Here is a 27,524-nt window from a genome sequence, read left to right as displayed (position 1 = left end):
GAGGATGTGGCGGATGTGTTAGCCTCCAGGGGTATGTTTGGGCCACAGCAGTTTGTGCATGACCTTGAAGTGGGAGGAAGACAACAGTGGTTGGGATTGTGTAATTGACTGGGCAATCTAGTTGAATCAAATCAGAGCAGCCTAACAGGCCCATCTCCTTTCTCTTGACTCATTCCTCACCTGGAGGACTTGGGGATGGGATTTACTTTGTAATGCATGAGGACTGACCATGAAGAACTTAGGATGTGTGTCATTAGAACCCCCCTCTTGCTTCCTCTGTCCTCTTCCTGGGGTTCATCATGGGTTCACATTGTTCCCTGACAGGTCCCAATTTGCTGGAAATATATTTCACATTCTGGATCTTTCTTGATTTTCTTTCCACTTATCAAAACTTACCCATTCACTTTCTGGTGTCCCTATTCTCGCCCAGTAACTGGAGCTAATTTGGTAAAAACCTTCATTCTCTTTTTCAGAGTTAATATATAGCCCCTTTTTTGTTATATGTATTCAAAAGAAGGATTCACAGTATGTTGACTCAAAGAGATGGTGGCATTTTGGGCATGACTTTGGGTAAGTAATAAGATGGTGATATCACAACAGAGTCTTTATATGCATATTATACTCACGGGAATTAAACTCATACACTTGGCTAAAAGCAAAGAAAAAGGACAAGAAGTAACAGTTGAGATAAGATGAGCATAGTCCTCGAGTGAACATGAGATGGGAGATATGAGCCTGCACTTTGTAGGGAGATTGCATTTCCTCTCAGAGCTTGAGCATTGGGTTTAACTGCATGACCCATAAAATGCAAGTGAAATACTTTGATATTTACCAGAAGAATAAATATCAATGGCCGGGAAAACTAGACTTAGTGAGAGGCAGCATAGTATCGTATTTTATGAGGAATTTCAGGGCATTTTCAAGGATAGTTTTAACTCTTTGTGATTGCTGCCTTGAGTTTGACTTTGGACTCTAATGTAGTTCCCTGTGCCATTAGGTATGCCTTTACAGTGTTGATTGGCTGAGAGTAGTTCTTTTCAGGGCTCCTGTAAGCTCCTTTTGAGATTTCAGACTGTGTGTTGTTGTGCATTATTGCCAAAGGAGCTCCGAAAACATTTTGTTGAATGAAATAATGAATAAATAACACCTCTGCCTGGTGCTCTCTCCATCACCCGTGGCCCCTAGAACAGATATGAGTGGGGACATCCTGGCTGCTTTGGTTTGGAAGAGATGGGTCTTGCTGAACAGTTTAGATCATCTGTTGGAATTGGATTGCAAGGTACTGACTTACTGCGATGGTCCTTTTTTCCTGAGCATGTGGCACCCTCCACTGTATCTCATGGCATCACCATGGCGTTTACTGAAAATACCATGCAAGGTGTTTCTGCAAGGTGTCTGCTTGACAGGGGAAGTTTAAGTGAAGATAATTACCACTAGAGTCTGTCTGGTTTTTATATGCCATTTACAGATGTGCAGTTGCTGCCCTCAGTGAGTTTGGAAGCTCTTGTGTATGATACCCAGATCCTCCTACCAGACACAAGTGTGATCTCACTGCTAACCACTCATTCTGGTGCTATTTTTAGTGTTTTGTCAGCCTCCTGGGCCAGTTTGATATTTTTATATTTTGAATGTGCCAGTCAACCTTTGTTGTATTTACTAGAATCACAGAATTAGAGGGACTCCGAGTGGTAATCAAACCCAGTGTTCTTTAAATTTTCTTTCCCTCAAAGGGACAGTAAAACCACTTATAAATATAATTTATGCCAATATGTAAATCGGAGAAAAGCTGAGCTTCCAGTTCAGAGAGAGACTGAAATGGGAGATCAAAATCCTCTTTTTTTTTTCTTACTGCCTGCCCATCCCAACCCTCGAGGTATCTGGATATGACATCTGGGCTCTGTGGAGCTCAATTTGAAAACCACAGCTCTGGAGTCATGGGAGTTTTCCCAAGTGCTAAATCTTCCTAGCACCAATTTGCTTTTTATTGCTTCCTGAGAGCAAAACTTTAAAACAGAACTGCTCCAAGTTCTTCCTCTGCATTTCTCTGCGTGCGACACTCACCAGTCATCAAGAAGCTTATTGTGTTTTGTGAATGTGCAGCCCAACCAGCGTGCACCCTTAGGAACCACAAGTAAGAAGATGAGTTGAGTGACTGAGTGGTACTGTCTTTCTTATTTGATGACAAGCATGGCATCTGAAGGAGACTATGAGTATTCTCAAGAAGTTGGGATTTCCTATACGGCATAGACTCTGATTGTATAGATCTGATTCTCCAAGTATGTTTCCTGACCAACAGCAGCAGCAACGTCTCCTAAAACTCATTAAAATACACATTCTTGGCCCTACTGCAGACCTGCTGAATCAGAAACTTTGAGGGTGGAGCTCAGCAATTGTATTTAACAAGCCTTCTCTGTAATTCTGCTGCACATTAAAGTTTTGAGAACCACGGGTGCTGGAGAACAGGATGATAGCGCCAAGTGTTGGCTGCTTCCCCGCTCCCCCTCCAGCCCCATTCCTCTAGCAAACTTCTTGCTTTGCTATGGAAATTTGATGTTGTCTTGATCTTATGTGAAATCATAAGCAACTTTATCTTAAAAAACAAACAACAAAAACCCTAGGTCTGACTTTCTATTAGATTATGATCTCTTGGTCCCTTTTAATGGAGACTAGTGACCTGGCACGAAATGTGTGCACATTAAAAGGGAATTAATTAGAGGAAATATTTTAATACTGCTATTTGCCCTTTCTCTATAATAGAAGTGTCAGAGATGAAAGAAAATTAGCCTCAGGTCCCCCAGTCTGGTGCCGGGATGGGGGGCATGGCCTGAGGTTCCCCAGCCCGGCACCGGGGCGGGGGGTGCGGCCTCAGGTCCCCTGTCAAGCCCTGCTGGGTAGGAGGTGTGCCCTGAGGTCCCCCGTCAAGTCCCGCTGGGTGGGGGCACAGCCTGAGGTCTCCTGTCAAGCCCTGCTGGGCATGGGATATGGCCTCAGGTCCCCTGGCCTGGTGCTGGGGTGGGGGGTATGGCCTGAGGTCCCCTGTTGAGCCCTGCCAGGCGGGGGCGGGCAGCCTGAGGTCCCCCAGCCGAGCTCCGGGGAGGGGGGTATGGCCTGAGGTCCCCTGTTGAGCCCTGCCAGGTGGGGACCGGGCAGCCTGAGGTCCCCCAGCCCAGCTCTGGGGAGGGGGGCATGGCCTGAGGTCCCCTGTCCTGGCGCTGGGGTAGGGGGTGCAGCCTGAGGTCCCCTGTCAAGCCCCACCAGGTGGGGGGGGGGGTGCAGCCTCAGGTCCCTTGTCCTGGCCCAGTGCCATGCATCCTCAGGTCCCTGCTGATTGGTCATTAAGGCTCCTTACGGGAACTTGGCCTCCGCTGTGGGCGCAACCATCTTGTGTTACGGGATCCCCGCCACTTCTGTGGGCACAGCCATCTTGTTACGGTGTGATGGTCAATTTGCATATTCCCTCTTTATTAGATAGGATTCTGAAGCTGCCACTGGATGTATATGGACACTATTTTTAGGTGTTGGAAGTCTGGTTGTTTCTGAAAGGAAGTGATTTTCTGCTTGACCCATCAGAGCCTCATTTGTCTGAATACTGCTGAGGTGACTCAGAATCACAGACCTTTCAGCTTCTCTTCCCGGTGAGAGTGTGAGGGACGATTTTCCAAGTGTAGCCCTTAAGTAACCATGATCATCTTCTCCTTGTTAACATTATAAACCAGTTTCTTTTCTCTGTGTCTTTCTGATTAACCAGGCAGTCACTCGGCAGTCTGGAGCTGGGGATTCCTAATGTAAGATCCAAGAACCACCCTTGATAACAGACAAATAAACTTGCTTGTATGTATGGATGTGACTTTTTGTGGATAGAAGGTCCATAGTTTTCATCAGATTCTGGAAAAGACCTCTGCATCCCTCTACCCCCTAAAAGCTGATTGATTATTGCTTTAGCTGCTTTTAGCAGTTTTAAGATTTGCAGTCATTTGAGATGGAAGAGCTTCAGGGGGATTGGCAATCATCTTTTAGCCTGCCTTGTGGTCTCCTCAACTGTTACTGTCTTCGTTAAGTAGAGTAAGATTGGTTCTTTAACTTGTGCAATCAGATGTTGCGGTTTCTAGTGGTGGAAAGGATGCATACTTGTGTGTATCTAGAAGTTTCAGGTGTAGTTTTTGTTTTGTTTTGTTTTAATATATTTTTATTGATTTCAGAGAGAAAGGGAGAGGGAAGGGAGAGAGAGAAAGAAACATCAACGATGAGAGAGAATCATTGAGCGGCTGCTTCCTGCATGCCCCCTACTGGGGATTGAGCCCGCAACCCGGGCATGTGCCCTTGATTGGAATCGAACCCAGACTCTTCAGTCCGCAGGCCCACACTCTATCCATTGAGCCAAACCGGCTAGGGCTCAGGTGTAGTTTTTTTTTTTTTTTTTTTGTGTGTTGTGTGTGTGTGTGTGTGTGTGTTTTTTAACATCTGTGAAGTATACAGAGCAGTAGGTATTATCTAACCCTACTTATAGTTGAGGACATTGAGGCTTAGAGAAAAACATGAAACAATATCACTTGGTTTGCCTATCATCTAGAAGCATCTGACACTCCCACTAGTTCATGCTCTGGTTACATCTAAATACACTTGAATGATGTCTAGAGAAGTCTTAAAAGTTTATTGTGGATTAAAAAACCGTTTGTTTAACTGATCTAACATCATTATTCTCTCTCTAAAGGAAATATATCATGTTCACATTGTGGATTTTCCCCCCTTATTTTAGCAATTTTAAAACAAATCTTTATAGATTTAATCTCCCCACTTCACAGTCAAATAAAAGCTGGCGCCCATCCATCTTCTTTTCTTCTCCACAAAGATCGTAGAAAACTCTACCTGATTATATTTTTTAGCATGTTGGGTCAGGAGAGAGCAAGTCATTGGCAGCCGGTAGCATCGCCTCATTCTCATTAGATTGTTCTTTGGGTTTCAAAGATGAGTACCCTTGTAACTTACATTACAGTCTTAAAATTGCACATAAAAGTTTGCTGTGGAAGAGTAGCAATGTAAGATAAATTGAGAAGGTTAAGGGGAAAACTGTGCTGAGGGCTTCTCATAAATGAATTGTTATAAAAGCATAGTGATTCTCCAAGTGACAGAGAGAGTGCTTTGCATTTTAAAATAATGTGTGATAGGGTAGTTCTATTTGTGTTCAAGCCAGAGGTCAGTGACTCACTTATTCTGCTTGTGCTTTTTGTCTAATGGTGTAGAAAAGAAAGTTATACATGTAGATATTTAATTTATTTTGTAAATGTCTATGATTCGGTCAGCAGCGAGAGTATGTGTGTTAAGGCAGGCTGGCATCTAAAAGGTGTCTGTGCTGAGGGCTTGGGGACAGAATGTTTTACAAAAGGAATATTTGTGCTTAGAAAACTTCTTATAAAGATCTCGTTCTGACTTGAATTACTATTACTTCAGTGGGGGTCACTGAAAAGGACATCAAGATATCGGTCATTTCTTTAGTTCCCTGGCATTGGGTGGGCAGAAAGGTATTAGCAAGTGGGGTGGTAGTTCAAACAAATCAGGAGTTTGATTACGTTAACTTGGAGCAGGTCACTTCATATTTCCATGAGGAGTGTACATATTAATGCCATTTATACTTTTTTTGGGAAATATGAAATACCTGCATTAATTTTAGGGTTTGTACATTTGTGGTTTGTTGAACAGTAAAGAGAATAAAAGAAGATGATTCCTGTCCTGCCTCCATACAGTCTATCTAATGAAACCCAGTGGATCATGGGAAAGCTCTGTGTTCTTCAAGCCATTGATGACAGTATTAGGAGTTTAATAATAATGTCTTTGTCCTCTGCATTCTTTTACCGAAGTTTTTGTTTTCTTTCTTTGACCTTTGGCCACATTGCATTTTTTTGGGGAAATATGTTTTTATTGATTTCAGAGAGGAAGCGAGATGGAGAGAAAGATAGAAATGTCAGCGATGCGATCGAATCATTGATTGGCTGCCTCCTGCATGCCCCCTACAGGGAATTGAACTGTGACCTCCTGGTTCATAGGTTGAAGCTCAACCACAGAGTCACGATGGCTGGGCCAAATTGCATTTTTGCTGCAGGATTTTAATTTGTGGGGCAGACAGTGGGCATGAAGTTAGCTAATTACCTCAAGTTCTGGCTAGTGTGGACTTGACCTTTCAAAGTCAGAGCTCCTGCCAGAGGTCACCTTTACACCTGAATGAGATTGTTTTGTTGCTTCTATCTTGGGGAAACCAATGAGTGCAGATACAGAGGAGAACAAGGGAGATGAGCAGTGGGGCTTGGTTCAGCAGCTCCAGGGCCATGTAGCAATCGGTCTGCCAGCACATGCTAGTGGTCTTTAGGTTTCTTGGAAGAAACAGAATAGATTCAAATAACAGGTTAGAAAGGAGCCTGAGGCAAAGCAGGTCTCTGGATTTCCCTGAAGTTCTTGTTTGTTTTTAACTCCAAGTCTCTCCTGGCATCTATCTTCTTTTTTTTTTTTTTAACTTTTTTTTTTCTCATAAGAAAAACAGCAGCACTCTGAATCTATGCTTTCTGTTGTGAAAACTAGTATTATAGAATCTGTTCACATTAAAATAGAGAAGGTAAATCAGTTTTAACAGCATGCCAATCAGGTGGCCCAGAAACTTGATGGGTGTTTTGAGGTCATGTATTTTGTGGCTGTGTTTTGAAGTTGTTATTTTGAGGTTGTGTATCCACCTATCTGGACAGTTGAGGTCTCTGGACATATGTAGGGGTAAGAAATATCTGTTCGATTATAAGGTTTGTCTTTCTGTAAAACATATTACCATTACGTTAGAGTACAGTGACATAGGGTCTGACTTCAAAAGAGCTTTGCCTTCATAATAATAATTAAAAAACCCTTCTCCTGCCAGTTGGCTTTTAATGTTTTTTTGTTGTTTGTTTTTTTGTTTGTTTTGGTATCTTTTAATTTACATAACACACTGAATATTTTTTGTCAAGAGAATTTAAGAAAGGTTAACTAACTGAACACTTGGTTCATGTATTTGCATTCAGTGGCTCATAGGCCAGGCTCTTGCCTTCAAGATCTAGGGGGATAAAAATGTAAATAAATATTGATAGAGACATGTACAAGGTGCCCTGTGACTGCAGAGGGTGTTTGCTGCACTTGCCTTTGTGAGCCTGCCTCTGAAAACAGTGGCATCTTTTCCTCTTGCTCTATTTTTTGTAGCGACTTGTCTTGCTTCATTGTCTTCATGTTCTCTGTTAGGGATTTCATATGAAAGAATTTTGTCAGCTATTTCATGCTTCTGAACATTTTTTGCTGTTCAGATTCAGACAGATATATAAGTGGTGATGTCTCATGTTAGTCTGTTAGAATTGTCAAATGTGCTTGATGTAGCTTGATTTCAAAGCTGATATAAAAAAAGGTATTTTCAAATGTTGGAGGGTAAACTGGGATTCTGCTAAGCTTATTTTTCCTGCAAATCTGTGGCAAGACTGTAGGCCAGTAAACTCCAGATCTGTTTGCTTACTTAAGCCAGTCCTGTATTACATACATTCCTGTTTTTATTGTGTTTCACCCCATCTCTTCCAAAACCCCAAGCCAAAAAAGAATGTACTTTAGTCTTCTTTGCTGAATCTTCCTATCTCTTCTTTTTTTGTTGTTGTTATTAAAATCTCTTGCATGTTTGCAAATGATAACAATGACTTTTCCTTTTATACTAGTAAATGGAGGGTTTAGTGGACAATATTTATAAAGATCTCTAGACTTCTTAGAGAAAGGACTAAATAAATGAGATAGTATTATGTAAAGTGAATAAATTATTTTCTTGAATTAAGCTGAATTTTATTAAGGTGACTTTTTCTCAATGCTAAATATTTTTTAATTTTAAGACTTCTTTTTTTTTTTAAATAGCTAAAATGCACTTTACACTCCCTCTCTTCCCTATTTTAAGGCATTTCTGAACTGGCACAATTGTCATTTTTCCCATTAATTTTATAAAATGTACTTTAAATGTTACTTTAAAAAATTCTTCTTTAATGTCTCACTTTTGGCCCATGAAATGTAAAATTGGACTTCAATTGACTTCATTTTAGTAATCTCATGTTATTAAAATCTTGCAACATGTTGGTCAAGTGCGAGAATATAATTTTCATACCTCAATTTTAAACCTTAACAGGAGTTTTATTTTACCTTTCTCTGTGTTAATTGCTTAAAGGGCAAGCATATCTGGTTACACTTCACAGTTTATAAAAAGGTCCTTTTCCTCCATTCGCAATCTTGACAGCTGAAAAAATTAAGGGAACAATCAGCAGCTGGGTGTAAGAGAGTTGAAATTTGTCTGGTGCACTGGAATGTGCTTCCTCCAGTGTGAAAGCTTGTATTTGTGGCCTACAAAGTGAAGTTGTGTTAAAATGTGAAGGGACAGGTGTTTGTTCAGGCCTTGACCAAGGTTAGAATTTGAGATGGAAGAGTTAGGCTCTGTATAAATAGGAGAACTTGACCAGTCTGTCCATTTTCTTACCTATCATTGAAACTGAAGACTAAGTGAAGGACATATAATTTCACAACTCATAATATAGCTCTAAAATCATTTTTCTCCTTTTGGATGATGTATTTGAAGCAGTTGCATACATTTTCCATAAATTTTACTGCCTCCCATTTAGCTCTGAATAGAAGCCAACTAGAGACATATTTAGAAGCTTATGAGCAACAATAGAATGAACTCTTAGAAAAATGGCTTTTGTGGCATTCCTCAAGTGTGTGCTGGTGAGAAAATTACTATAATTGGATAGTGAAATGCTAGAAAATAATTTTACTTAGTAGTTAGAAATAACATAAACGACCCTTGCATTTTAGATTCATAGGTTCAAAACAGTTAGTCATGCCTCACTAGCTCAATCTTTGCTCATTATGCTTTTCATTGATGGGATGAAATGTGACGCATTGCAGTGCTGGATCAGCTCCTCAGTTCTAAAATGCAGGGTTTGATTGGGTTCTGAAAAAAAAAAAAAAGATACTGTTTAATATCAGAAATGGAGGTTTGTGAAATTTAGTTTTTAGCCTAAAGTTGGTTTAAGAAAGTATCCCGATGATAGAAGAGGGAAAGAACATGAAGACTATCTAATTGTAAATTGCCATTTGAAACCAAGAGAGAGCAAATATTTTTCAAAGCCAGGTGCTTGGTGTGTGTACTGGTGGTAATATGGCTAGTCTCCAGGGGAGTAGTATCTCTGTGAGTGCTGGGAGTAAATACGTGTTTAATGGCTATTCGGCCCAGAAGCATCCAGATTTATCTCCTGGATATGGAAGGACATGTATGGATGAAGGTCAGAGCTTCAGGATGCTTGCTGTGAGGCTCATGGGTATTGAGAGAACAGAGCTGTCTTAATAGAATGCCCATAATTTCCAAGGAACTCTTTGGAGGCCAAGATATCTTCTGATTCTTCCCCCTCCTCCTCTCCTCCTTAAAAATAGATTTTATTGTTTTTAAAGAGAGGAAGGGAGAGGGATAGTTAGAAACATCGATCAGCTGCCTCCTGCACACCTACTGGGATGTACCGCAACCAAGGTACATGCCCTTGACTGGAATCGAACCTGGGACCCTTCAGTCCATAGACCAACACTCTATCCACTGAGCCAAACCAGTTAGGGCTGATTCGTTATTCTTTTGCTTACCTTGTACAGGGACCATCTGCACAGTTTTCCTCTGGAGTCACTAACTTGTGTTTTAGTATTCATAGGGTTACATGAGCACTTTCTATGGCCTAAAAATCACCTGCCATTTGTTTTAATGGCTAGGGTAGAAAATTGAAAGTTAAACTTGGGTTTCAGTCCCAGCTCTGCCACTGTGTGATTTTAGTTACATAATCGCTTTACGCTTTAGTTTTCTTGACTATAAAATGGCCATTCATTCATTTATTCATTCACTCATTGAACAAATATTAAGTAACTAGTAGCCCGGTGCACAAAATTCGTGCACATTGAAAGGGAATTAATTAGATGAAATATTTTAATATTGCTATTTGCCCTTTCTCTATAATAAAAGTGTGAGAGATAAAAGGAAATGAGTACAATGTATAGGAAAATAATACATAATTTTATTAATAACTAAACAATAACAAAATGATATAACAACAATAACAAACTCGTAATATAAAAACAACATTGATGCAAATAATGACTGATAAAGTGATTAAACTTATTCTAATATCTCCCTGTATACCACATTAAGAATAAAAACACTTTCAGAGTGCTTGACTAATTTCCTTTGAGATAAAGTATTTACAACTTTAACTTTAACGTAACATGCTCTTTGAACTCAAGAGAAAGCAACAGCCATAACTGGTTTGGCTCAGTGGCTAGAGCGTCGCCCTGTGGACTGAAAGGTCCCAGGTTCGATTCCGGTCAAGGGCATGTACCTTGGTTGCAGGCACATCCCCCGTAGGAGGTGTGCAGGAGGCAGCTGATCGATGTTTCTCTTTCATTGATGTTTCTAACTCTCTGTCCCTCTCCCTTCTTCTCTGTAAAAAAATCAATAAAATATTTTTAAAAAATACTTTAAAAAAAAAGAGAGAGAGAAAGCAACATATAACTGACCATGCCCAAAAATGGGTTCAGGTAGGAATATTCCTATTCTGTCTAGAGTTTGTCTTTGTGATTTATTAACAGTCATCACAAATGCTGGCATAACCTAGGCCCGGGTGAGGCCACGTGCCCCTGGGTCTGGGAGAGGCCAAGCGTCCCTGGGTCCGGGTGAGACCATGCGTCCCTGGATCCGGATGAGGCCTCGTGCACCTAGGCCCGGGTGAGCCCAAGTGGCCCTGGGTCTGGGAGAGGCCAAGCGTCCCTGGGTCCGGGTGAGACCATGTGTCCCTGGATCCAGGTGAGGCCTTGTGTCCCTGGATCCAGGTGAGGCCTTGTGCAACTAAGCCCGGGTGAGGCCACGTGCCCCTGGGTCTGGGAGAGGCCAAGCGTCCCTGGGTACGGGAGAAGCCAGATCCTGGGTCCGGGTGAGGCTGTGCGCCCCTGGATCCATCCGGGTGAGGCTGGGTCCCAGGCCCGGGTGAGACCACGCGCCCCTTGGGTATGGGTGAGGCCACGTGCCCCTTAGTCCGGGTGACGCCGTGCCCCTGGGTTCGGCCGAGACCAAACCAGAGGGAGTCGGACCTCCATTACCACCATTTGTCCACCATCCAGAGCTGAGGGGTCAGTGCTGACATGTACACATAAGGAACTACTGGACATCGAAATTGGGTCTCAAAAGAACTGTTGGTCCAGGGGGAAGCTCGCTACAGATTGATTCATTTGCCTGTCAGCATAACTATTATTGCTCGTCTCACATTCAGTTCTTATTAGTATATATCTAGTGACATATGATCTCGCTCATCTAGGGGAAATGATGAACAACATAGACTGAGGAACAAGAACAGAACCAGAAGCAAGGAGGCATCGATCGGACTATCGGGCCTCAGAGGGAGGATAGGGGAGGGTAGAGGGAGGGTGGGGGGAGGGGGAGAGTTCAACCAAAGGACCTGTATGCATGCATATAAGCCTATCCAACCGTTAAGTTCAACAGGGGATTGGGGCATGCGTGGGGAGAGGGGTGGGATGGGAATGGGGGGATGAGGACAAATATGTGACACCTTAATCAATAAAGAAAAAAACAAAACAAAACAAAACAAAAAAAAAACAAATGCTGGCATAACGGGAAACTATCTTCGAATTAATTTAAATGGGTGGCCAGTGTCAGATGGGGACAAAGCAATTCTTGCAATCAGAACAATCTCTCCCTCTGCAGATCCTGTTAATATTTCAGCTTTGATAATGTTAGGTCGCAATCTTTTGATAATAAATTTGGTACCCTTACAAAGACCCCATTTACTATTAAGATTTCTCAATAGCATGATGATTGCACCCACTTTCAATTTTAATTTATGACACTGCATTCCAGAAGGAGTAATACTATTAAGAAATTCAATAGGAAAATTTTCCTTTTCAGCATCATCTGTTGAGTCAATGGAATCATCACTCAAATAGGTGTGAAAATCTCCATCAAGTATATCCAAAATTTCTTCATTTAATTTTTGAACGTGCTCATTTTTTGAACAAAGAATTGCACATTTAGATATATTTTTAATATTATCTATAGATATACTATTTCCAAAGGTGGCTTTAATAATAGATCCATTAAAAATCATTTCATGGGGAATTTCAATAATATCCATTCCTAAATGAAAACTGCTATCAAGTTTGCCATCTCCAAGTTTTACTAACCATTCACTATAAGCAGAATCCTCTGATCTCATATTTGTTTTAAGAGACAACTATCTGAAACATCCCCAAACACTACAGTACTTTAAACTTATTTGTACTATGGCCAATCGTATAGCATGGTGGCACAAAAATCCCCTCTGAAAAGAACTTTCCCACCAAATGCAACATTCAAAGTAGCGCCAGCGAGAGCTTTATATGTATGGCACGTGTGCGAGTCAAAGTTTACTTTTAAATTTCCAGTGTGCATCATATGTACTGGTTGGTCAGATGGATGGACAAATGTCGGTCACTTAGCCTTTTATCTATACAGATTATGAGTCATGATTTTACCTTTTTAAAAAATTACCCTTTAATACCTCCAAAGTACAATGAGTAAGAATCTGAAGGTTTATGTGGCTTCTATTTGGTTTCTAGGACAAAGTTCTTTCCTTTACCCCCCACTCACTTCTCTCCTTTTATTCTTGAATGTTAATTCCAACATAATTTTTGTAACACCTCTTGAAAAGGATCCCACCAAGTTTTTGATAGTCCACATGATAAAACTTACAGAAAAATACAGCATGAGACTTTCATTCTCTCACTAACTTCATATAACTGTAATTCCTCAGTCTCTATAGAATGAAAAAGGAAAATAAAAGTGCCTTCTCTCATTCCAAGGCCTTTCTCAGTCAGGCAACCACAAAAAGAATGAGCCTACAATTCATGCCATGTTATTTCTATCAGGCATAATTCAAATCAAATCCCATCAGGCAAAGTCTGGGATAATTAAAATGTGTAAGAGAACAGTGGTGACCTGGGAGAGAACTTATGAAACCTTGTCTCCTGCTTTTGCTGAATATTATTTTTGTTATGCTAGACTCCAAGTCCCTATCGGGGACCTGGTCAGGCGGCTGCGGGCGCTAACCCATGCTGCCTGCCCTGGTCCGTGATCCGTGATCACGGAGCTGGTCAGGCGGCTGAGGGTACAAACCCACGCCGCCTGTCCTGGTCCGTGATCTGTGATGGCGGACCTGGGCAGGCGGCTGCGGGCACTAACCCATGCCGCCTGCCCTGGTCCGTGATCCATGATGGCGGACCTGGGTAGGCAGCTGCCGGCGCTAACCCACGCCGCCTGCCCTGGTCCGTGATCCGTGATTACGCCGCCTGCCCTGGTCTGCGATCCCTGCTTGGGGCTTTGAGTCAGCCGCCGCTGGTGGCAGCTGACTCAAAGCCCCTATCCGGGACCTGGTCAGGCGGCTGCCGGCACTAACCGCCTGCCCCAGTCCACCATCATGGCTTGGATCCCACCGGCAGCGGGCGCTGCCCCTCCCCCCGCCATCTTTGCTGGTTTAATGTGTATATTTGCTCCTGATTGGCTGGTGGGCGTGGCTGGTGGGTGTGGCTTATGGGTATAGCGAAGGTATGGTCAATTTGCATATTACTGTTTTATTAGGTAGGATTTCTATGTGCCAGGCCTATACTTGGTTCTGAAAATGAGCAAAGCAGACAAAATCCCTGCTCTCATGGTGCTTACATTCTACTGTGGAAATGAAATATAAATTAATAAAATTTAAGTATAATATGTTAGATGGTGACAGTTGCTACAAAAAAAAAATAAAGCAGGGTCAGGGGTAGACTGACAAGATTGGGAGGCAGTTTCTGTTTCATGTGGGATAGGCAGGGAAGGCCTCTGTTTGAGGTGACATGTAAGCAGAGACATAAATGGAGAGAGGAGTGACATATGAGGACACCTGGGGATAGAGGATCTCGGGGAACAGCAAGTCTGGCAGGCACTGCACAGTCCCTGAGGTGAGTAAGCTAGGTGTGTGTGAGGAGCAATGAGGAACAGTGAGGAGGGGAGGGGGGAGGAGGGGAGCTAGAGGAGCCTGAGTGAGAGCCAGAGCTGCCGAGATAGCATCTGCACTGAGATAGGGTGCTGAGAAAATCCAGTGAGATAACACGTTTAATATGTACTTTACACACATTAAAAGAATAATACACACACACCCAAAGAATAATATACCATCACAAGTGAGGGTTATTTTAGAATGAAAGAAGGGTTTAGTAATATAAAATTTATTAATGACATTCATCTTATGATTTCTTTTCTACTTATATTTAATATTATTTTTATAGAAAAGGCCTATGATAAAACCTAATATCACAATTACAGATTTTAAAAAGCACCTCACAATATAGTAGGAAGTGTTTCTTGGAGGATGTCTGTGCAAGCTCTGCAAGCCAAGGCTGCCCAATGTGACTGGGACACATTGGTTTACACGAAGCATGGTTCCCTCCTGCAGGCCGTCCTAGGACCTTAGTCCACATTATGTGCTTTGTGACTATTCAAGAGGGATATTTAAAATGCAACATTTTCCAAATTTATTTGCATATAGAACCTTAAACAATTACTACTTTTTTTTCTTTAAGAAACATCTCACAAGTAGTTGTCATGTTGGGAAACATCACTTTAGTACTTGAATTTTGGTTTTGTTTGCCTTCATTATTCATTTTAATAAATCAGTATTCTTTGTTTATTTTTCAGATGCCTGTAGTCTCTCTCTCTCTCCCTCCCTCTCCCTCTCCCCCCCCCCTCACCCTCTCTCTCTCTCTCTCTCCTTTTCCTCCTCTGATATGCTGCAATTTACTAATTTGTTTGGTGGTTGAGACCCTCCCAAAGTCATCTAAATTGCACTGGGTTTCTTGGGTAAAATAGAGAATTATATATGATTAATGTAAAAATTTCAGGGGTGGATTGAATGGAAATTGAAGATTGAAGCTTCATTTGATTCAAGTTTTCCAAAGCTTTTAAAAGCTTTGCTGTTTGGAAGGAGGAGTGAAATCAATTTAATGGGCAGCTAGTTGAGAAATTGTGAACTTATTCTAGAGAAGAGCATTATGGTGGGTTGGAAAATAAGGATTCTACCTTTGTGTTCACCATTTACCAGCTAGTACTTCATTTTGAACAGGCCACCTAGTCTCCCTCTGCTTCAGTTTTGTCATTTGTAAAATTCAGGGATGGATTTAGATTCATCCATTTGAATAGGCAGAGTTACTATTAATATACTTAATTAAGTCAGTGATGACTGTGGGCCTATGTAGAATATTTTGTTCTACTCTGCAAGTTTCCACATGTGACTATAACCTTGTGTCTCAGTTCAGCTCTTTTGGAGAATGAAATTATTCAATAATCAGCTCATTGTCAACTTCATGAATTTGAAAGCTCGTTGAGTTGTTTGAGACTTATGCCTTCATTGATTGATTTGTTAATTACCCTATAGGAAAGCACAGGTCAATTAATGCAGCGCTATGGATAAATGCACACCTCCTACATTTGTTTTACTGATATAGGGAGAAATCCATGATGTGAATATTAATTATCACCACCCCTCCCTCCCCACCCCTTTGTTCATTTGGTGCCTTTTGCACACTCCCTGCTTATTAGCTGATTTCTGAACTCAGCACAGTAGAGGTCTAAATTCACTGAATTCATGCCATCTGGAAATGAGCTTTCAATTTTGTTCCTCTGTTGAAATTAGGGATGTAACATAGTTATTACATGGAAGGATTGTTAGCATGGATAGGATTTGATTATGTGGAGGTAGAATGTTGTGTTAGAAGGAAAGCACTTGTCTGGGGACAGATTTGAGTGTGACTGAATCGCTAACTGCCAACTTCCCTCTTTCTAACAAGAGACATATTTTGTTTTTAAATGAGATGACAACCAAGTGAATTATCAAGACCTAGTGAATTTTTAGAGTCCTTTTCATTACGTGAGTTCCATTTAACCTTGCTTTCGATGTCATTCTGTGCATTACTGTCAAAGGACACTGCTTCCTTTGAAGTTGCTGCTGGCGGAATCATGATGGTAAAATATAAGAGGGGTTCCCAGTAAAGCTCTTAGTGATACACAGTGATGCCTTATTACCTAAGTAAAAGCCTACGTGTGGGGGCGCTTAAAAATGTGGTGTGTAAAGGGAGGATAAATGATAATGAACAGTAAGATGGGAGAAGCATTTCTCATGAATTAGAGATGCCCTTTCATAATTCAAGAGTCACCGAACGAGGAAAGGCTTGAAATAGCCTGAAAAGCATCTGGGAGCAATCTGCAGTTCTTAAGAGGCAGTAGAAGAGCCTGTGTCACTGAGTACATGGCGCTAAAACTGCTCACGTGGGATTATGGAGGAAGGAGAAGTCTGTGACTTGAAAAACCTCTTGCAATGAAAAATGTCCAGAGTTTTGAATATGAATTATACTGCAAGGTCCCAGGTGCTTAAATAAATGATTAATTGATTAGAGTGAAGGAGGCAGATTTAAAGGTCCTGAGGAAATTTTAATATGAATTTTGTTTATTTGCATGTGAAATGTTATCCGTTAGTCTTTCTTTATTTTCATTTTTTCAATTACAGTTGACAATGTTATTTCGTATTAGTCTCAGGTGTAGCGCATAAAGGTTAAACTTATAATTTGGGAAGTGACCCCCCAGTAACGCATCTGGCACCACACCTGTTATCCTTGACATTTCATGCCTCTGTTAACGGAAAAAAAACCATTGAAACCTGTAAAGAATTTTAGTGAGTTTATTCGAGCCAAACTGTCGACCTATGCCGGGAAGCAGAACCTCAATGAATTGAGATAATGCTCCGAAGAATGGCGGGTTACATTTCTATTTATACATTGCCATCAAAGGAGGCACATAGGTGGGTTACATGAAATTCATTGGTGACGGATTAAGGAGGTGGGATAAAGCAAAGCGGTGGGAAACCCCTGGGATTGGATAAAAAGTAAAATGATGGACACACACTTAGGTGGCTGCAGGAACAATTAACATGATAATGAAGGAATTTGAGGCATCTGTCCTGGCGCCCACCACATTTGGTTGTGCCCCAGGGGCTCCAGAAAAAAGGGAAGTTACCCAGACATCTCAAGATATGTTATCTTAGAGGCAAAAAGGCAAATGGGCTCAGTAAAGATCCAAATTGATCGTTTTCAGGGAAAATATCAGCCTAGGACATGACTGCCCACTATAACCTGTTTGTAGTTAAATATTTAATTTTCAGACCATCTTTTGTGGTTATTTTAGGTCTCTGAGTTTGTAAGACTGCCACACAGGCCTCCCCTGAGCTTGTCAGGTTAGCACGTGGCTCCTTTCGTTCACACCTCATACTCACTCTTCTTATGCCTGGTCACTACCACTACTGTGCCTAGTTTTGAAGATTTAGGTCACTCAGAGGATCCCCTCACCCCATTTTTTTCCTCTCATGGAACATTTGTTATAAGAAAAGGTATTCCATTCCAAGCTTTTAAGGCAAATGTAGATAAAAAATACATTCAGCCGAAACCGGTTTGGCTCAGTGGATAGAGTGTCGGCCTGCGGACTCAAGGGTCCCAGGTTCGATTCCGGTCAGGGGCATGTACCTTGGTTGCGGGCACATCCCCAGGAAGGGGTGTGCAGGAGGCAGCTGATCGATGTTTCTCTCTCATCGATGTTTCTAACTCTCTATCCCTCTCTCTTCCTCTCTGTGGAAAATCAGTGAAATATATTAAAAAAAAATACATTCAAAACCTCTTATAGTAACTTTTTAGGAAGCCATCTTTTAATACATTGGACTGTTGCAGAAAAATTATTACAGTAATGAATGGCTCATCCTTTTGGGTTTGGGAAATCTTTAAACAGAGATTTTGAAGACTTATTTGTTGTACTAGACTCTGACTTGAATTGCTCACCATAACCCATCTAAAGAGGGGGAAATATTTTACCTAATATGACTCCATCAGAACAAGTTGCATCTTGTTTCTTGCTTTTGTGTAAGTAATTATGATTATGTGTAATTACAACATTGTACCCTGTCTTTTTCTTTTTTGTATGCTAATTGGCATTTCCCCATTTTATTATAAACAACATTTTTTGATGGCTGACAAAATTGTGGTTAAGTAAATTATATAATTGTATCAAATTTACTTACCCCCCCTGACTCCCCCCTCCCCCCGGTTTTTGGACAAATAAATGGTTTCCATGCTTTATTAAGTGTAGTATTGTTTGTTTTTAAATCTTTCTTGGAAATTTTCTTTAGCTTTTGCCGATTTTGACTTTGAATAATGGCTTCCTGTGGTTTTGTTTAGCATTTGCATTAGCTTCTGCCTTCTGTATCTCTTCAGTGTTTGAGTTGGTCTTTTTGTTATGCTGTCCTGGATGCCTCTAGGTGTTCTCTCTGTTATTTCTCTCAGGTAGGATAATTCCCCAACCTTCTTCAAACTCCTGTTCTTCTGGTTGTACAAGTAGGGAGTATTTGTGCAAGCCATGGATTTACGTTGTGAAACTTATCTTCCCAGTCATCCTGATGATAATGTTGTGGGGTCGAACCCTGGAGTCAAAATAAGACCACCAGAGGCTGCTGATTGATTAAAAAGCAGGCAAGGATTTATTGAACTGGCCAGGACGGCCGCGAGAGCACCACACGCAGGAGGAGTCCACACGACCGCGCTGGTCCAGGTGTAGGCAGTCCTTATAAAGGTCCAAACCACAAGAATTTTCCTTTGTCCTGCTGGACATTATTGGAATGTGGCCCTATCTTGGGAAAGCAGGTTTTTACAGAAGCAGACCCAAGCGGAGTCAGTACTCTCTAAAGGTTATCTACAGTTTCTACTCCTGGAGCTACTGAGTCAGTGGGAATCAATCTCCTGTAGTCCAGGTCCACAGGCACAGGAAATTACCCCTGAGAGTCTCCGGTCTCAGTCTGGAAGCTGAGGTAACCACCCTATTGTCCAAGCAAGCAAGTGCGTGCAGAAGCCAGAATAGCAGGGTTAACATTCAAACAGCAGTTTTTACCTAAGTATGGTTACTATCATACTTCATTCCGGCCCCTTCTCGGTGGTCTTGACTCCAGGGTTCCATCCCACAACAATATGAGATGTGTATCTAGAACCAAAGTAAACTTTGCCCATGGGATGGCAAAAAAACTGACCTTTGAACTGTCAATGTCTAGATAAGTCAAAGGTACTGTTACCTGAGAATTAAATTCCTGGGTCACTTGTGAGAAGGAGGTGGAGGTTCTTGTGGTGCCGCTGAAATAAGCATTTTCAGGAGCCCCCACGGGAGGATGAGATGTGGAAGATTTTATTGGAGTGGAGTTACATTCCTCAGCTTCCAATGTCCCATTTCCCCCAAGCCAGTCCTGAAAGAGGGCCAGCTGGGAGTTCAGCAGTGCCAGAGGAGGGACAGTGTCCAGAGTTTCTGTTCCATGTTGCAGCCAGTGTAGTTCAGTATCCGAGCTGAATCAAGTCCGTTACTCCACGAGTGGCGCACACGGCCCTGAGCCACGCTGGTGCCTGGGAGCGAGCGTGCCCCTGCAGCAGGAGTCGCAGGAGCCAGGCTCCCTGGAGCCAAGAGAGGAGAGAGGATTTCCTTTGTTTGGAAGTTCGTATATTTAGATTTTGTGCCCTTGCAGTGGCCACTTTCATCTTGGCCACTGACTCTCTTTCAGGTGTGATTTATGGGAAAGCACCTTCCCATCATCTCACTTGGACCTTACTGGGCATGCGTCTAAACTGCCTTGGTCTAGTCCCTTCCCCCATCAGTCAGCAGGGAACAGACTCAGAGTGAATAAATGGCATGCCTGTATTATTTGGTCTTCCCTTTCACTCCTTTTCTGTTAAATAACAACCAGGTTATTACAATGGACGGCATCAGTTCCTAGGGATATTTTGGGAGTATTGCATATTTTGAAAAAATTGTTTATGAAAATTGCTTATGGTCTTCTCTTTGTTATTTTTTATTTTGTTGTCATTAACTAACATGATGCTACTGATGCATGGATATGGATTTATTTAGTTTCACTTTTTTTTCCCTCTCTTGTAAAAGAAGCATATAATTACTTAACTTCTCTTAAGGGATGGAAGAATCCTCCTCTCTACTTTCTATTACCAACAAGAGTCTCTCATTTTTGGCTGGCATTCAGATTTCTAAATAAAGATTTAGTTTTTGCTTATTTTTTAAATGATAAAGTAAATGCCATCTGAGAAGAGCCCACTCAATGCACAACAAATGGTGGAAAATGGGAGGAGGAAAAAACTAGGAAAACTTAGATTGGATTTTTATAGTTTATTTATGATTGTAGAACATTTTTTATTTTATTTCTATAGATTTTGAAAGTCTTCCTGGAGTTTCCAGCAGTGCCAAGTGTTGGAGAAATTTTTTCTGTCCCTCTGATAGTGAAGTGAGGAAAAACAACCCCGCAGGAGGCGATTGAAGAGTGGTCACAGGTAATGTCTTCTCTTCTTAATACTATTGATATGTGTTCAGTACTGTGCAGTAATATACTTAAAAAAGCCCAGTTGAACTTACATAGCCAAGTGAACATTTTCTTTTTGAGAGGCCATTCTCTATCTTCTACTCAAAACATTCAGCATTTTCTCTGCATCTTGATCCTCTGGTACCTTTCTTTATAGCATCCTGTTTTCTGTGGTGGCAAATCTCAACCCTGTGATGGTGTATTTGAAAAGTAGTAGGAACTTTAGAACTGGATGAATCAGGGGAACTCTAATTTTAATAAAAAAAAAAAAACAGAAGGAGCCCTGGTCGATTTTGCTCAGTGGTTAGAGTATCGGCCCAAGGACTGAAGGGTTGTGGGTTCAATTCCCAATCAAGGGTATGTACCTCTGTAATGGTTTGATCCCCAGCCTTGGTGGGGTGATTGAGGGGTAGGAGGGGGCAACCAATGGATGTGTCTCTGACATTGATGTTTTTCTCTCTCTCCCCCTATCCTTCCTTCTACTCTCTCTAAAAAAAAAATTCAATGGAAAAATATCCTCAAGTAAGGATTAAAAAAAAAAACACACACACAACACACACACACACACACACACACACACACACACAGAAGGAGCAATAATATAACAAAAACAGTTTTTCTTTTTGTAATTTTTATCTGTATTTGAAGGCTCATATTCCATATTGAAAAAGTTAATTCTAAGAAGAGGTGACTCTAAGTTTTAAACAATGATATTGTTAAAATAAGAGGTTAGGCTTCATATCTTACAGAGAAGCATATATTATTTGACTATATAAATCTTGGTATTCTTTCTTTCTTTTAAAATTTAAATTCTTTATTGTTTAAAGTATTACAATAAGTCTCCTTTTCCCCCCATAGACCTCTCCCCGGCCACTCCCACCCTCCAGCATATGCCCTCACCTCCCTACTGTCTGTGTCCATTGGTTATGCTCATATGCATGCACACAAGTCCTTTGGTTGATCTCTTACTCCCCACCCCCCATACCCACCCTCCCCTGCCTTCCTTCTGAGGTTTGACGGTCTGATTGATGCTTCTGGCTCTATTTTTGTTCATCAGTTTATGTTGTTCATTATATTCCACAAATGAGTGAGATCATGTGATATTTATCTTTCTCCAACTGGCTTATTTCACTTAGCATAATGCTCTCCAGGTCCATCCATGCTGTTGCAAATGGTAAGAGTTCCTTCTTTTTAACAGCAGTGTAGTATTCCATTGTGCAGATGTACCACAGTTTTTTAATCCACTCATCTGCTGATGGGCACTTAGGCTGATTCTAAATCTTAGCTATTGTAAATTGTGCTGCTATGAACATAGGGGTTCATATATTCTTTCTGATTGGTGTTTCTTAAATCTTGTTATTCTTATTGAAATCAGTCAATCAGTCAGTATTGTAGAAAGGGTTCTTATATTAATCAGGTTAAATAGGATGAGATCTGAATTTCCTTATAAGGTATACCTCTAAGACTGTAATTCACATCTTACTGGTGGTGTGTTTTGCATTTTCCCCTCAAAGTGTTATTAGAGTGTTGTTAAAAATGCACATTAAGAATTCAAATGACTAGGCCCCAATTTAGTGTGTCAACATCAGAAACAGAATGGTAGGAGGCAGGGTTTAGGAATCTGCCTTTTACAGGTATCACCAAAGATTTACATTCTTACCTCTAACTAATTTTTGTATTTTTTATTTAGTGATTTCCTTGATTTTTGCTTTGAATATAACAATACTAATCTTACTTTAATGTTTTGACACAGGATTATGTTCTCAAGTAGCTCATTTTTAGATCAAATGAAGAATGTAATGGAATATAACTATATAAACTTTAAGTCTAAATTTAAAATGTATATATTTTTTCCTTGGACGTAAATGGATAGATCTGTATTTGAGATCTAGATGCCAAATACTAAATTTTATGAAACATCTCCTCTTCACATTTGCTAATTTGTGCTTCAGGTTTCTTATTCAAATAGAGGCTAAAGAGTAAGGGGGTAGGTAAGCATTGGAAGCACCTGGGATCTGTGCCACACTGCACTTACCATCCAGTCCAGCATTTTTCAGTAAACATGTGATGAAGGTTTTGCTGTGCAATTTATGGTTCAAAGAGATGAAATCCTTTCTTTCCTGTGCCCTGAGATTTGTGAAGCTCTCTGAAACTTTCAAGGGGAGTATTAACATGAAATGAAACAGGAGGCTTTGCTATGAAGTTATTTTCATTACTGTGAACATTCTTTAGTAATCATTCTTATAAATTTATTAATTTTACAGAATGTAAGCATTGTGCATAAAGTTCATTATTTTATAGATATTTTCTATCCTATAAATTATACCTTTACTTTAATATTTATAATATTATATCATTCTGTGCATGTTAATATTGAGAGATAATAATATACTTTATGTAAAATAAAAATGTGGCAATAGATTTATAAGTCAAGTCTATTACTTCAGATGCTTGTTTCTTTATTAAAATGTTTAACATATTGACATAAACTATTTCATTAAGTTTGTACTTTAAAAAATTGTGTTAAAATACAGCATAACACAAATTTTACAATTTTAACCATTTTAAGTATATAGTTTAGTATTAAGTATACTTAGATTTTTGTGCAACTGACCTCCGGGATGCTTTCATCTTATAAAACAGAATCTTTATATACATGAAAAAACCTTCTCCTTTACTCCTCCCCCAGCCCCTGGCAACCACTTGTTCTACTTTCTGTCTCTATGAATTTATTCTAGATACCCCATATGAGTAGAATCATAAAGTATTTGTATTAAAAAAAGATTTTAGGATTAATTTTATATATGGAGAAAGGGAGTGGTAGAGAGAGAGAGAAATAGAAACATTAATTCCGAGAGAGAATCATTGATGGGCTGCCCCCTGCAAGCCCCCCACCAGGGATCAGCCTGCAACCCTAGTATGTGCCCTCACCGGGAACCTGGCAACCCCTTGGTGCATGGGTAGACACTCAACCACTGAGCCACACCCGTCTTTTTGTGACTGGCTTATTTCACTTGAAATAATGTCCCCAAAGGTCAATCATACTGTAGCATATGTCAGGGTTTCCTTTCTTTTTAGGGTTGAATAGTATCCCATTGTATGTATATTCATTCATTTGTTGACCAACGTTTGGGCTGCTTCCCCCTTTCGGCAATTGTGAAAAATGCTGCTCTACATGGGTGTACAAATATCTGTTTGAGTTCCTGTTTTCACCTCTTTTGTGTATATACCTAGAAGTGGGATGACTGGATCATATGGTCATTCTATTTTTAATTTTTTGAGGAACTACCATACTGTTTTCCACAGTGGCTGCACCATTTTACATTCCTACCAATAATAATACAAAGGAATTCCAGGTTCTTCACGCCCTCACCAACACGGAGGGATTTTCTTTGATAGTAGCTATCCTAGTGGGTGTGAGGTGATATCTTACTGTGGTTTTGATTTCTATTTCTCTAATGATTAGTGATGTTAAACATTTCTTCATATGCTTGTTGACCATTTGTATATTTTCTTTGGAGAAGTGCCTAGTAAAGTCTATTGCCCATTTTTAAATCAAGTCATTTGTCTTTTTGTTGTTGAGTTGCAGATATTAATCCTTTATCAGTTATATAATTTGCAAGTATTTTCTCCCATTCTGTAATTTGCCTTTTCATTCTGTTGATTATGTCCTGTGCACAGAAGTTTTAAATTTTGGTGTAGTTCAATTTATTTTCATTTTTGTTGCCTGTGCTTTCAGTGTCATATCCAAGAAATCATTGCAAAATCCAGTGTTTCGAAGTTTTCTTCTATATTTTTCCTATAAGGGTTTTGTAGTTTTAACTCTTATGCTTAGATCTTTGATCCATTTTGAGTAAATTTTTGTATATGCTGTAATGGAAAGATCCAACTAAGGGATTTGAAACTCACTTTAAACTGAGATTTAATAATTGTAGGTAGGCATAGAGCCTTTAAGTTTTATGTTAGTTATTCAATGGACAATGGCTTCATATATTTGCAATTTAATTATGGCAAACTCTGAGTTTTGGTCTTCAGGTAGGTAGGTGTGTGTGTGTGTGTGTGTGTGTGTGTGTGTGTGTGTGTGTCCTGTTACAGTCTTTTCCCAGTTAACTCCAGCCAATGAGAGATTCTCTAATTTTTTTGGGAGCTTTTGTTTCAAGACCCTAAACAGAATCAACATTCTCATGATAAAGAATAACCAGTAATGCTCTGGCCAGTGTTATCAGTGGTTAGAGCATTGTCCTGTGCACTGAAGAGTCAAGGGTTGGATTCCGTGTCTAGGGCACTTACCTGGGTTACAGGTTCGATCCCAGGCCCCAGCTGGGGCACATGCGGGAGGCAATCAATGTGCATCTCACATTGATGCTTTCTCTCTCTCTCTCTCTCTCTCTCTCTCTCTCTCTCTCTCTCTCTCTCTCTCCCCTCTCTCTCTCCCTCCTTCTCTCTCTCCTTCCCTCCCTCCCACTCTCCCTTCCACTCTCTCTAAAATCAATGGAAAAAATATCCTCAGGTGAGAATTAACAAACAAACAAAATAGAATAGCCTGTAATAAATCCCAGGAAAATCTATAGCCAGCTTGAACAAGTCACCTGTCTGTGTAACAAAAGTTATTTGGAACCTGTTTTTGCCTCTTAGCTCTAAAAAGCAGTTATGTACGCTGACACAACGATATTTACACTGATTTTGGAAAGGTCAAAAACCAAGTATTGTGCCCTTAGAAGTGTGGGTATTTTTTGGGAGGAGAGGAGGGCGTTGAGGGTGGATTTGGGAGAATACAAAAGCAAATATGTGTAACTAAGGTAAAAGCCTGGGGAAAGATTCTTAGAAGGTAGAGGGAGAGACTTAGGTGGGTGTGGGAGTAACATGGATACTGAAAGGATCTAACACTTTAGGTGTATTACTTCTTTGGAGGAAATGATAGCAGGTACCAAAGGTAGCACAGCAAGGACCACAAGTGAAAAATGGGCCTGAAAGGGTTGAAGACAATTTGATATAAAACGTGTATGATAGTCCTGTGGAGATACTGCCAGTGGAATTCATGTGTTATGGATTTTGGATGTGGTCTCAGAACAGTGAGACAAATAGCAGGTAGACAGAGGCAATTACAGATATTCTGAGCTGTTGGGAGAATTATTTGAATACAGTATCTCAGGGTTAAGAGCTGTCTACATGAGAAAATGGTAGCAGTGAAGCAAAATGCTATCCGTTCTAATGTAATACCGGAATGCCTGAGTCATGCAGAATTGGGGTGGTGAGCGAAGAATGTTTCTCTGTGGTTTCCCTGGCTTTGTGTGGAACCAGTGGCAAGCCATTTCCAAAGTGTTTTTAAAATATATCTTTTTATTGATTTCATAGAGGAAAGGAGAGGGAGAGAGAGAAACATCAATGATGAGAGAGAATCATTGATTGGCTGCCTCCTGTACACCCCACACTGGGGGTTGAGCCTGCAACCTGGGCATGTGCCCAGACTAGGAATCAAACTGTGACCTCCTGGTTCATAGCTTGTTGCTCAACCAACTGAGCCATGCTGAATGGGCACCAAAAGTGGTTTTGATTCAAAATCTAGTCTCAAGATTAGTCTGGGACTAGATTTTCTATGGAAATAACTAAAAAAGATGCCTAATAATGACTTCTTAATCAAACTAGCTATTTAATGCGATCATTCTACAATTTGTTCATTTTTTGTCTCCTCACATGTTTCATCACCCTTATAATTTTGTTCTGGATGAGTTGGGATGTTCTCCAGTTCTGTATGTGTCTTTTATTGAACAGAATGGCTTAGAATAAATGTATATGATGTATGTTTAGTCATGTTTCTATGTCATTTTTGACATAGAACTTGGAATACTTTGTCTTTCTTGGTCTTTAAGGGTGCATTGACGCCCTCAGAAAAGTGACCAATGACTTCAGCAAAGACCAGAGGTCCTCACACTGTGGTCCCCAGATAAGCAGCAGCCTCTCCTGGGAAACTTGTTAGAAATGTCAATTCTTGGATCAGAAACTCTCAGGGTAGAGCTCAGAAATCTGTGTTTAATAAGCCCTCTTAAATAATTCTGGTGCATGTTAAAGTTTGGGAAATGCTCTGGACACTCTCATTACCTACATACTATTGTCCAAGTAATTCATTTTTGCTGCTTCTTGGTCTCCTGATCAGATAGATCAGGGTTTCTCAGACGTTGGTGTGCACATGAATTATCCAGTGAGCTTGTTTCAAAAATTTCAGAGAGCAATAATGCCCTAACCTCATGCTTCAAGATTCGGATTCAGCAGGTCTTGGATGACTCACTGGTGAGCAAACCCTGCCAGTTATCTCTTTCTGCAAGCTGCCCCAAGTAGTTTTATCTATGATCTGGACCAATGAATGTGTCTTGAGTTTCCTTCAAGCCCCAAACTGATGTGATTTAAAATGGCCTTTTATGAGTTCAATAGCTGAAAGCTTGGGTCCAGAGCTTTATTTGCAAAATACTGCTTGGATTATTTTTCACTGAAGCCATTATGTTCAGATTTATTTCCTTGAAAAATATGGTTCTTTCTTGCCTACCCAGATTACTATTTGAGATTTTTCTGAGGCTTATCCTCTTTGGCAAGGCAGTTTGCTCACTAAAAGAGCTTTCTGTTGCTTGTAAATTTAGAGATTGCATGATGTGGTTTAAAAAAATTTACAATAATTATTAAAAAAACTATAAACATTAGTTCTAAAGAAGTACCGCTTTTTATGGAGATCTTTTTTTCTCTACCCTTAGCCCCAGCCTGGAAGCCTTTTCCCTATTTCACTGTCATCCCTACTTTTGCTTGTTCCTTTAATTTTTATAGTACAACTTTATGAGAACTATTTTTTATGAGTTTTCCTCTTGTCTCACTGGCTGTCCTTCTCAGTCTTTTTTCCCCCATAATAAAAATAATACTTTAAGTTTATTAAGTACTCAGATATTCCCACAGCAGGTTCTTTTAAAAAATATTTGTAATTGATTTTTTTTATTTTATTGTTTAAAA

At 40.4% G+C, this 27,524-nt stretch overlaps 1 protein-coding gene across 1 annotated transcript in view; it reads left to right on the top strand.

The window, feature by feature from the left end:
* FHIP1A (FHF complex subunit HOOK interacting protein 1A) overlaps positions 1-27,524 on the top strand; it is a 202,400-nt gene that overhangs the window by 36,387 nt on the left and 138,489 nt on the right. Inside the window, exon 2 of the mRNA XM_054717689.1 lies at positions 20,383-20,502. The gene's annotated coding sequence lies outside the window, so the exon portion shown is untranslated. The remainder of the gene's footprint in view (positions 1-20,382; positions 20,503-27,524) is intronic.

Source organism: Eptesicus fuscus, chromosome 6 (assembly GCF_027574615.1).
Source record: "Eptesicus fuscus isolate TK198812 chromosome 6, DD_ASM_mEF_20220401, whole genome shotgun sequence".
Taxonomy (NCBI): Eukaryota; Metazoa; Chordata; class Mammalia; order Chiroptera; family Vespertilionidae; genus Eptesicus; species Eptesicus fuscus.
This window is presented reverse-complemented; position numbering and strand designations above follow the sequence as displayed.